General features: G+C 50.4%; 1 long non-coding RNA gene across 2 annotated transcripts in view; it reads left to right on the top strand.

Annotated features, from left to right (window-relative positions):
• Nucleotides 1-7,129, top strand: part of LOC132246583 (uncharacterized) — a 28,834-nt gene extending 21,705 nt beyond the window's left edge. Inside the window, exons 2-4 of one of the 2 annotated variants that reach the window (XR_009457979.1) lie at nucleotides 929-1,078; nucleotides 1,616-1,676; nucleotides 4,097-7,129. This is a non-coding gene — a long non-coding RNA (uncharacterized LOC132246583). The remainder of the gene's footprint in view (nucleotides 1-928; nucleotides 1,079-1,615; nucleotides 1,677-4,096) is intronic. The other variant, XR_009457978.1, reaches the window with a different exon arrangement.
• Nucleotides 7,130-9,887: the final 2,758 nt, after the last annotated feature.

Below are 9,887 nucleotides of genomic sequence, written 5' to 3' on the forward strand. Positions count from 1 at the left end.
CCCGCTTCCTCTCTCCAAGTTTACGGTGAAGGAAGGTGAGGGAGAGTTTCCAGATAAATTACCTAGCAAACGCCGCCTCCAACTTCCCTCTCACTCTGGACTCCAGTTAAGCAAGGAGCACAAGAACTGGTCTAATTGCTGTGTTTTACCTACTTACACTAAATAGATGTAGATTAGGTACTCTCAATTAAAGAAAGCTCCCCTTTAAAGAACGGGGGGCAAACTGACCTGCGAACTAACTTAAAAAAAATATTATTTCTATATATAAATACATAAATATCTGTGTAACTGTACCTCTAACACAGTGGTTCCCAAACTGTAGGTCACAACCCCAAACGGGCTTGAAACATCAGCGGGATGGGGTGGCAGGGGTGGGGGGCTACGGGTGGGGAGTGAGGGGTCATGCTGAGGAATGGGGCCATAAATGGATCGTGCTGAGGAAAAGTTTGGGAGGCACTGCTCTGACAGCCTGCCTTGTGACTGCTATGGTTCGCTTGACAGTCCAAACCACACTTTTACAGTTACACCACTCTTAGTCTAGTTACAAAGACTGTACTGTGCAGTGTGCACACCCATCACCGTCACATTGAAACCTGCAAACTGACTTACGAACTGTTTGCAAACTGCCCCGTTCGCTGCCCCTGGTCACGCAGAGTCTCCTTTTCTCCCCTCCTGGGCCTTGTTAAGACTTTTGTCAGACAGAGGTAGCAGTCCCCCAGCTTGCAGCACTCCCAGCTCCTTAGAGCACGTGCCCAGACGTACAGGCAGCCCCAGCTCGCGTTGCTTCCAGGAGTTCGGGTCAGGTGCCTGGCTCCTCTTCCCTCGTCTCCTTTGCCCTGTTTGCTGCCCCTGTTCACCTTGTTTCTCTCTACTGAGCCTTTCAATGTACCTCAGTCTAACGTTTATATTTAAATTCTCTTTTATTTAGAGCCCTTGCTTTCTGTAAGTGCCTTCGTTGCATCCCAAGAGGAAAGCTGCTGTGTCATTGAACCAGTTAGTCTCCAGCGTGCCACCCTGCCCAGATTTCTTCCAAGGAAGGAATAGTGGATGTGATCTCTGCAAAAAGAAAGCTTGTCTGGTAAAGAGCAATTTTCCTCTTTAAGTAGCTTTTGACATTAAAGCAAAGAACTCTCAATACCATATTTTATGTACTTTTGAAAAATGGGCTGTTTACTTCGTTCTGTCTGTGCGGGATATGCAGATTGAGGACTGTACTGTGTTATACACAGACATCTGCGACCCTGGGTAGAGTATGTAATGATGTAAACGTTACAGTCCACGTGCTTGCACAGAGCATTGCATAGAAACTAGAAGAGTTTGTGCCAGAGCTAGGGGCACAGGAGTGGCTTTTTAAGAACTGTCCTTATGTCTGTTTCTTTTAGTTTGTAGAGGTTAAAACTTTCTGAAATATTATGCAAAGCTGAGGTATTGCACCCCTGCTAATACAGTATGCAAATATTCTCATTAAATCAGGGGGGCATATTTCACCATTTTGACATATAGCAGTGCTATAGAGGGGCATCACAAGGAGCAATCTATATCTGCAGCAATGATGAAGCAGTTATATTTCAGACATAACATCATTCTTTGTAAAAATAGTCCTCACTCTCTCTAGGCTAAAACATCACAGCCACCTGTGAAGTTTGTTATGCTACAGTCAAAACTGCAGTTGAAAGGTATTTCTTCTTTCCTTTTATTTTTGTTAACTTACGGAGGAGGAAATAATTTCAGTTCACTTTAGGAATCGGTCTTTCCTTTGCACCTGTTTTTCCTAAGTTAGTCCTTGGAACAATACCGGCTCAATTATAGTGAAGTAATATCATGCATTTTGAGCTTGTGGAATCCACAGACCGTGTAATTCTCTGCATTTCCTCCCCCTTCCTTGCATCCCACTTTTTGACAGTGTCCTTCTGCTGGAGCTATGCTGGAAAACCTTGCCAACTTGCGTGTGCGTGTGTGTGTCCACACATGCTGCATGCAAAATCCTACACTTTGTTTAGTCTGCAGAACCTCTTCTGTTAGCTAATGCTCCAGGCTCCTCAGAGGTGCAGTGAGAGAGGAGCACTAGTAAGTACCTAAGGCAGAAAGCAAACAAGGGCTTTATCACTGGTCTTTACCTCCTATCAAAAGGGGAATGAGGGAGAAGTCATTTAAACATGAGGCTTGAATGAAAATTAGCATGGATTAGTCACAGTTGTCCCAGGAGTCCTGTTATCTCAGGTCACAGGTACTTATGGTAGGGAGTGGGGAACTTTACCTCTAGGATCGCCAAATGAAAGACTCTTGAGGGAGCGAAGAGGGGGAGGAAGAGTCCTGGGTCTGTTTTTAGCCAAAGGGAATTCCCCTTGAGGCATGGCAGGAGTAGTGTGTGTCTCCCTTTCTTTCCCAGTGGATGAGCTCCTGGGCAGTTCATGCATGGAGGAAGGATGACTCTCTAGCCTGTTCCCTGCAGGTAAATTGCAACAAATTGAACTGATTTGGAGAAACAAGTGGGTTAGGTCTGAGCAGCTTCCTTGTTTGGTAGTCAATTGGCTGAAGAGTGGTTGATGCTGATGTTACTTAATACTAGATTTACCCTTCTGTGGCCCCTGGCAGAGAGATCGGGGCATTCATCTTCCACTTTGCACAGGCTTGAGGGAACAACCTGGCTCCCATCTTAGTTTTGAATAAATTCATTGCTGAAAAATCAAATGTGCACATATCCCCTAAGGAACGTATCCATTCAAAGGCATGAAATATAAACGTATATTGTTACGTGCAAATGCTTTGCACAAGTACATTTGCTGGATGCATTTGGTATGTTCTTCAAACAAGTAGTATTGTTAGCTATTTAAATTCTTGACTCGTCTGTTAGGCTTGGGACAGAAATTACACACAAGCTGGTCTAAGAGATTGGAAACAGGTTCAGATCTGGAACACAACAGAAGGATGGTGCACATAAGCCACTTTCAAGATTGCCAAAACGGGTTTAAGATAAGCCTGGATGGATGTAGTATTAGACTGAACTGATTTAGATTAAACTGGTTTATTGTACTTCTGATCCAGACCCTCTCCAGATTCATATTAACACACAGTCCCCCAGCATCCCTGGACCTCTGCCAGCCTGCAAGGGAGAAACCACCTTTGCCCACATTTTTCTCCATTAAAAGACAATCCACTTTAAAAGTTTGTTGATCCATTTTTAAAATTTGTTCGTGACCCTTTCATAGGTACTTGTGACCCCCTTTTGAGACACAACCCACGAACTGAGAACCACTGCGGTAGAGCAGCAGGGTCGGTCGCGGAGCGCACTGCTGCGGAGCGGAGGGGCAGCGCAGCTCAACCCTGTGAGACGGATCCCACGTACCAGATCAGACCTCTTTGTGGGCCAGATTAAGCCTGTGGGCTGTAGATTGCCACCCCTCTTATAGCTCCTTTTCAGCTGGGGCTTTGTAGATGCTCCTGTTACGTTGTTTCTACATTGAAAGACTCGTGCTAAGGGGCAGGGTAGGCTTTCACCTCGTAGACTAAGTCAATCAGAGGTGCGTAAGCTTTTGTAAGCTAGCTCGCTTCACACCCCTTTCTTTTTCCTCCCTTCCCTACCCTTTGTTTTCCAGTAACTGCTCTCTGTTTAGAACCGCTGCTTCCTGAAACGTCTTGTTTTACAACACAGCCGTCCAATTTCTGAGTGGCTGGGGCTGCAGCCCCCCTATCCGCATGCTGTAGGGGCTGCATGCCCACCAGAGCCGCATCCTGCACAAGCTGAAAGGGGTCTGCAGGACCTCCCCAGCCACAGACTCCCTTGCACCAGGACTGTGCTGCCCTGCCTTGGCCCTAGTGCAGAAGCGGGGTGGGAGGTGCGGGGGGAGGTGGGCACGCAGGAAGCAGATGCTGGGCTAGGGAAGGGGATTTTGGTGGCAGCAGCAGCAGTGAAGTGATGGGGCAAGCAGAATCGAGACTGGGAGTGTGGGAGCTGCACGCAGCCCACAAGCTGCCAGTCGGATGGCCGTAACTGGTTGGCTTTCCATGGTTTACTCTCCTTATGTGCTGTCCCTATATTCATTTTAGTTCTCGTTCAGTTTTCCTTTTCTTACTCCCTTTTCGAAACATCTCCTAGGTTATGAAACAGAGGTCTGAATGGTCCTGACGGTAAAACAAGCGTATCTGTTAAGATGACTGCGGGGAAAGTATCCTGTTTTCATCTATGCAGCCTGGTGAGTTCCACGATTTACATTTGAAAAGTACCTCTTACAGCACATGTCCTTAGAGCTGATTTTTTTTATTATATGATAAGCTTTTCATGGCTTTTGCCTCTCCGATATGTGTGAAGTGGGCCTAGAATTTGGGGGAGATCGCATGTTTTTCTGTCGGCAAACCACAGAGCAGGTCAGCACTGCTATTTAGGACACCGTAACGTGTGACAAAGCATTCCCATTGACGTTACATGGTACTTAGTATTCCCAGCCCCACAACCATCGCTAGTTGTGCCATTGCATTGCTGCTGCGGCTGTTACATTTGTTAGCAGCAGCCCCTGAACTGACAAGCTCCACAAGTCTTCAAGGCTCCCAGAAGTCAGTTTCCGGACTGGTGTTATCACCGACAGTGCTGGGCATGGCTTACGGCGCTAGCAGTGCCGCGGTGCTTGCAGCGGGCATGCTGGCAGCCTCTTATCCCACGGAGGGCTCCTGACGGTCGGTCCGTTCCCGCTGGGGATTTAACGAGCCCTTTGTTGGCAGCGCGTTCCAAGACGGGCAGTTTTCCTGTGCGGGGGCAGCCTCCCGCATCCGTCCCGCGTCTCCCTGGATGAAGCAGGGCCGGGCAGAAGCCACGCGCTGCGGTTCGGAGGAGAGCAGTGCCGGGGGAGGGTTCAAGTCAGGATGTCGTCGTCACGCTGGGGCGTTTCTCAGCCTTCCTGCCGAGAGCGTCTCGTCTCCGCTTCCTGTGACCCGTCTCTTGGTGGAGTCACCAGCAGCCTGATTAAGGGGGGTTACAGCTTTCATTCAGAAGGCAGAAAAATGGAGCATTTCAAACCCCCGCCAGCATTGTCCTTCGCTTGAAATCCTGGGGAGAACTGGAGGAGGTGGGAGCAGAAGCTACGATTACACCTTGCAGTCACAAAGGCCGGGCAAGAGGCAGAGGGTTATAACATTGCAGTCACGCTTCACTGCGATGGGTATAAAGGCCTAGACATTTACAACACCACGCAAGGGGTGTTTGCAGACCCTGGTAACAAAACCCTGGCAGAGGTGCTTGCAGCATTCAAGAGAAATGAACCCAGAAAAAAACCCTGTTTTTGAAAGGTATCGGTTCTGGCAACTTAGCTACACGGAGGCTGCAGGCAGAGATGATTTTGTTACAGAGCTCAGAAGCAGTCTCCCTGGACGAAGCAGGGCCGGGGAGAAGCCACGCGCTGCGGTTCGGAGGAGAGCAGTGCCGGGGGAGGGTTCAAGTCAGGATGTCGTTGTCACGCTGGGGCGTTTCTCAGCCTTCCTGCCGACAGCGTCTCGTCTTCGCTTCCTGTGACCTGTGTCTTGGTGGAGTCACCAGCAGCCTGATTAAGGGGGTTACAGCTTTCATTCAGAAGGCAGAACCTTCTGTTTGAAGGAAGCAAATGCTGAGCAGAGCACAGCATTGTGAATTTGGGTCTGCTGAGGATGTTATGTTGAGGGAGAGGCTTGTTTGCAGCATAACTGATTGCAAACTCAGGGAAAGGCTTCTGGAAAACCCCTCCCTCACCCTAGCACAGGCTGTGGAGATCTGCAGACCAAATGCTCTCTGCAGAAGCAAGCTTGCATACAGTTGAGCAGAAGCAAAGCTGCCATAGCACTTTGCAAAAGCAAAGGAAAGCACAGGTGAAGTTTGCTCCACAGGAGGGCCATCAAGCTGCAAAGGGCAAAGTTTGCAAACGATGCGGAAGCACACGCAAGCCTAGATCCTGCCCAGCTTTTGGAGAAACGTGGTACAAATGCTTTGGAGTGAACCACTTTGCAAAAATGTGCAAATCAAAGGGAGAGGCTCCAAAATCTGCAAAAGGAGTCAGTACCCTCTATATGGGCGCAGTGTCTGCCAAGCAGCACTCACCGACCGTTGATAAGCAGAATGCCTGGTATAGCACAGCGATGATCGCTGGCTTGCCAGCTTATTTGAAGTTAGATACTGGAGCGGAAGCAAACGCTGTTCCAGTAGCTATAGCAAAGGCTTTGCAAGGAAAAGTATGCAAGGTTCAAACTCATGTTACATTAGTTGCATTTGGCGGTGCACCCATCAAACCAAAAGGTGCAGGAATTGCAGGCTGCAAATCTGGTGCTAATGAATCTGATGTAACTTTCTACCTAACCGACAATAGTGACCCACCAAGACCTGGTACGGGTGGCACACGCCACGTTAGACCTCATCAGACGAGTCCACGGAATGGCCCCAACAATACCCGCAACCAAGGCGGACCTTCTCAAACTATGTCCGGACGTTTTCGAAGGAGTGGGCCAGTTTCCCGGTACCTGCCACATCTGTGTCGACCCAGCAGTACCACCAGTGGTGCACGGGTGTAGAAAAATTCCCTGTGCAAACCTAGGCACATAGAAGACTGCCCTCGAAACGCTGGAAGCTATGAGAGTCCTTACGAAGGTGACTAAGCCCACACACCCTGGGTCAATAGCCTTGTGATCGCGCAAAACAAGGATTGTTCGCTACCGCTTTGTTTAGACCTGCAAGACCTCAACGAGGCAGTATCGAGGCAGCACTTTTGTATTCCCGCTGTAGAGGATGTGCAAAAGAGCCTGTCAGGCAAAAAGCTGTTCACCATTCTTGATGAAGAGGACAGCTATGGGCAAGTCAAACCAGACAAGGAATCAGCCGAGCTGCGTACCACTCCAAGATGAACATGAGTCGGCAGTGTGACGAAGCCATCGGAAAAGCTAATGGCACTTTATCGTGCATCAGCAGATGCATGACAAATAGGTCCAAGGAGGTGATACTTCCCCTCTATCGGGCACTGGTCAAACCGCAGTTGGAGTACTGCGTGCAATTCTGGGTGCCGCACTTCAAGAGGGATGCGGATAACCTGGAGAGGGTCCAGAGAAGGGCCACTCGTATGGTTAAGGGCTTGCAGACCAAGTCCTACGAGGAGAGACTAGAGAACCTGGACCTTTTCAGCCTCCGCAAGAGAAGGTTGAGAGGCGACCTTGTGGCTGCCTATAAGTTCATCACGGGGGCACAGAAGGGTATTGGTGAGGTTTTATTCACCAAGGCGCCCCCGGGGGTTACAAGAAATGATGGCCACAAGCTAGCAGAGAGCAGATTTAGACTGGACATTAGGAAGAACTTCTTCACAGTTCGAGTGGCCAAGGTCTGGAACGGGCTCCCAAGGGAGGTGGTGCTCTCCCCTACCCTGGGGGTCTTCAAGAGGAGGTTAGATAGGCATCTAGCTGGGGTCATCTAAACACAGCACTCTTTCCTGCCTGTGCAGGGGGTCGGACTCGATGATCGATTGAGGTCCCTTCCGACCCGAACATCTATGAATCTATGAACTGTTGTTATTTTTGTTGCTGTGGTTGTGACGTTTGCTGGCAGGTCCTGAACTGACGAGTTCCGCGAACCTTCGAGGCCCCCAAAAGTCAGTTTCTGAACTGGTGTTATCGCTGACAGCGCTGAGCATTTCACGGGCCCTGCTTACCGTGCTGGTAATGCTGCGGTATTTGCAGCATACAGGGAGACTGACAGCCTCGCGTCCTGTTGAAAACTTCTGACTGTCAGTTCCAGCTGTGTATTTAACGTGCACTTTGTTGACACCGCCTTCCAGTAAGCGCAGGGTCCCTGTGTGGGGTTGGTCCCCTGCTCGAGTCGCGTGTGCTCCTGGAGGAAGTAGGGCCGGGCAGAGGAGAGGGCGGGCGGCCAGAGGCACATCCCCTCGCCAGGGGAGGGTTCAAGTCAGGATGTCGTCATCACGATGGGGCGGTGCGCTGCCTTTATGCAGATCCTGCGTGTCTCTGTCTCGTCTCTTCTCCTCACGCAGCCAGCCAGGAGGCGAGAGGCGGGGAAGTGTTGAGGGGGCAGGAATCTTTGGGATACACGAGCGAGGGAGACGCCAGTGCCGAGGGCGGCGTTGCGAGAGGGATTTCTCCCCAGGTTGCTGGGCCCAGAGGCTGCTCATGACAGCCGAGAGGAAAGGGGCCTTTTCCAAAGGGGAGCAGCAGCTCTGTTGGGACGGTGGGGTGTGAGCACGCTGAGAACGCCTCAAATGAGGCAAAGCAGAGGCTCCGCGCCCCAAACTGGAAAGGAGCTGCCACCTTCAAGTCGTTCTCGGCTCGTGCCTGCACAACTGTTAAGCGTGTTCGCTCAGCGTTCACTCTGTGCAATTAAGTGTATTTGCACGCAACAGGGATGTCCACTGACACACAATTGTGTGCACAGAAACAGCGAAGTGCAATCACGTGCAACCCTGTTCTTGTTGTTAGCTGTAAGCTAGCTGAGAACAACTAAGACGAAGCAAAGGAGAGGGGCCGCACCCGAAACTGGAAAGAAGAGTTTTGCTCCGTCTGTTTCACTCGTCCGCAGCTCCTTCACAGGCAACGATTAAGGGTGTTCCTGTTCAAATACCGGTGGTTGGGCTCACACTCAGTGATTAACGGGTGTTCAAGCACAACTGAAGCACAATCACACTCTCACAGGCAACAATTAAGGGTGTTCCTGTTTAAATACAACCGGGTGGGTTCACACTCAGTGATTAACGGGTGTTCAAGCACAACTGAAGCATAATCACACTCTCACAGGCAACAACTAAGGGTGTTCCCATTCAAATACTGGTGGGTGGGCTCGCACTCAGTGATTAACAGGTGTTCAAGCACAACTGAAGCACAATCACACTCACAGGCAACAATTAAGGGTGTTCCCATTCAAATACTGGTGGATGGGCTTGCACTCAGTGATTAACGGGTATTCAAGCACAACTGCAGACATTCACACTCACAGGCAACAATTAAGGGTGTTCCTGTTCAAATACAACTGGGTGGGCTCACACTCAGTGATTAACAGATGTTCAAGCACAACTGAAGCACAATCACACATGCAACAATTAAGGGTGTTCCCGTTCAAATACCGGTGGGTGGGCTCACACTCGGTGATTAACGGGTGTTCAAGCACAACTGCAGACATTTACACTCACAGGCAACAATTAAGGGTGTTCCTGTTCAAATACAACCGGGTGGGCTCACACTCAGTGATTAACGGGTGTTCAAGCACAACTGCAGACATTCATAATCTCACAGGTAACAATTAAGGGTGTTCCTGTTCAAATACAACCGGGTGAGACTCACACTCAGTGATGAAGGGTGTTCAACCACAACTGAAGTACATTCACACTGATGTATGAATGTGACGAACATCCAGTAAGCACGGTGGCACCGACCAGTGAAGCGCATTGCCCCTCAGGGATTAGAGCCTGTTCCCCCTCAGGAATCAGCAGCTGCCCTTTTGATCCCTGCCCCTTTGAGAAGGGCCCCCAGTGTACCCGTGTCTGCTCAGGGGGTTGCTGCTGCTGTTGCTGGCGAGAGCAGGGCTGGAGGAACGCCCCGTGAAACAGGAGAGGGTTAAAGCGAGATGCTGTCGTCATCATGCTCGCTCGGGCTGTGAGCAAATCATCTCTCATCTCATGGCCAGCGAGGAGGCGGCGGGAGGCAGCGCAGTGTTGAGAGGGCATGAATGAGGGGGCCTTTGGGCTACGTGGGGGGTGTGGGAGGGGGGTGCTTCGGACCTGTTGGGCACGAGATATTGCGGAAGGACTTTTCCGTGTGGGTTTGTGGCGCCAGAAGCTGCAGGTGATGACTGTGAGCGGCGGGGCCTCCGTGGCAGCTTGCGGTGTGTTTGGGGACGCTGCCGGTGGGGGCCCCGAGGTTTCCGTGGGGTTCAGGGT

The sequence above is a fragment of the Alligator mississippiensis genome, chromosome 16, assembly GCF_030867095.1.
Source record: "Alligator mississippiensis isolate rAllMis1 chromosome 16, rAllMis1, whole genome shotgun sequence".
Classification (NCBI taxonomy): Eukaryota; Metazoa; Chordata; order Crocodylia; family Alligatoridae; genus Alligator; species Alligator mississippiensis.